This window comes from Rhinopithecus bieti, unplaced genomic scaffold (assembly GCF_001698545.2).
Source record: "Rhinopithecus bieti isolate Rb0 unplaced genomic scaffold, ASM169854v2 scaffold_23748, whole genome shotgun sequence".
NCBI classification, from domain to species: Eukaryota; Metazoa; Chordata; class Mammalia; order Primates; family Cercopithecidae; genus Rhinopithecus; species Rhinopithecus bieti.
In genome coordinates this window covers 347,969-350,257 of record NW_016811596.1, presented here as the reverse complement: position 1 = coordinate 350,257, position 2,289 = coordinate 347,969, and the positions used below count along the sequence as shown (strand labels likewise).

At 42.9% G+C, this 2,289-nt stretch overlaps 1 pseudogene; it reads left to right on the top strand.

Annotated features, from left to right (window-relative positions):
* LOC108543700 (tubulin alpha-1B chain-like) lies at positions 1-1,999 on the top strand (annotated as a pseudogene).
* Positions 2,000-2,289: the final 290 nt, after the last annotated feature.

Sequence of the window (2,289 nt, the reverse complement as noted above, 5' to 3'; positions counted from 1 at the left end):
ATGTGTGAGCACATCTCCATCCACGTTGGCCAGGCTCATGGCCAGACTGATAATCCCTGCTCAGAGCTCTGCTGCCTGAAACATGGCATCCAGCCTGATGGCCAGATGCCAAGTGACAAGACCACTGGGGGAGATGACTCCTTTGACATCAGTGAGACAGGTGCTGGCAAGCATATGCCCAGGGCAGTGTTTATAGACCTGGAGGCCACATTCATTGACAAAGTTCACATTGTCATCTACCACCAGCTCTTCCACCCTGAGCAGCTCATCACAGGCAAGGAAGATGCTGCCAATAACTATGCCCAAGGGCACTATACTATTGGCAAGGAGATCATTGGCTTCATGTTGGATCAAATTCTCAAGCTGGCCAACCAGTGCACAAGTCTTCAGGGCTTCTTGGTTTTCCATAGCTTTGGATGGGGAACTGGTTCTGGGTTCACCTCCCTGCTGATAGAATGTCTCTGTTCATTATAGCAAGAAGTCCAAGTTGGAGTTCATTTACTCAGTGTCCCAGGTTTCCACAGCTGTAGTTGAGCCCCATAACTCCATCCTCACCACCCACACTACCCTGGAGCACTCTGAGTGTGCCTTTGTGGTAGACATCTGTCATAGAAACCTCAATATTGAGTGCTCAACCTACACTAACTGCCTTATTCTTTAGATTATGCCCTCTATCACTGCTTCCCTCAGAGTTGATGGCTCCCTGAATGCTGATCTGACAGAATTCCAGACCAACTTGGTGCCTATCCCCACGTCCACTTTTTTCTGGCCACATATGTCCCTGTTATCTCTGCTGAGAAAGCCTATCATGAACAGCTTTCTGTAGCAGAGATCATCAATGCTTGATTTGAGCCAGCTAACCAGATGATGAAATATGACCCTCGCCATGAAAAATGATGGCTTCCTGCCTGTTGCACTGTGGTGACACCATAAAGATGTCAATGCTGCTGTTACCACCATCAAGACCAAGCACAATATCCAGTTTGTAGATTGGTGTCCCACTGGTTTCAAGGTTGGCATTCATTACCAGCTTCCCATGGTGGTACCTGGTGAAGACCTGGCCAAGGTACAGAGAGCTGTGTGCATGCTGGGCAATAATACCACAGCTGTTGCTGAGGCCTGGGCTCACCTGGACCACAAGTTTCGACGTGGTGTATGCCAACCATGCCTTTGTTCACTGGTACATTCGTGAGGGGAGTAGAAGAAGGGTTTTCTGAGGCCCACGAGGACATGGCTGCCCTTGAGAAGGTTTATGAGGAGGTTGGTATAGATTCTGTTAAAGGAGATGGCAAGAAAGAAGGAGAGAAATATTAATTATCCATTCCTTCCAGCCCCGCAATATGTCTTATTCCCATAATTTAAGCTTCAACATTAATTGACAGGCATCAAAGCTTTCTGGTTAGATTGTTTTCACTCAGTGGAGATCAATGTTCCATACATACCTGTAAGACTTTTCCATCATGTCTCAAAGTAAAGGCTTTAAGATTAAAAGAGAGAGAGAGAGAGAGATTTCAAATAAAGGGAAAAACAAGATTTACCAAGACTTACATTTTTAATCATTATACATCAGCTGGGTCAGCCTTCTGATTACACTTCCTAACACAAACCCAGCATTAATGCATTTGGGAGCTGAAAATAACATCCATATGAGTTAAAGTTCCCAGGAGTAAAAGTCTATGTGTGAAATAAATCAAGATCATGTTATGTAATTACAGAAATAAATTGTGATAAGTTTTTTCAGGGCTATCATTATAAATCTTGATCTAGTTGAACTCTTATTAAAGGAATGAGTTCATTTGAGCAAATGGAGAATATGTCTGCAGAAATACGGTCCTACCTTGGGGAAAAAGTCATGAATGTCAACTGCGATAGCTCAGGAATTAAATTGATCAGGCAGATCTCTTAACTTGCCAATGTACTATTAATAGTGGGCATGAGAAGTGAAATTGTTGGTTCTTGTCTAGAGTTAACAATGACTGGAATCAACTTCTCTTGCCCTGGCTAGTCTGAAAAATAGAATGCAAGTCAAACGAATGCAAAGATCTCTGACATCAGACTCAGTGCTGTGATAACAGATTAAAGGTATCAGCTATGAGGAGTTCCTTAATTAGCAGGACCTGGCATGAAGCAGGACATGCTATATATCAGTAGGCATTTTGGGACCCTGAAGGATACATTTGATATGTTTTGTGATGCATATACATTTATTTTTTGAAAACAATGACAATAGGAGAGTGTCTTTTTTCTAGTCTAGCCAAAGGTTTGTCAATTTTATTTATCTTTCCCCAA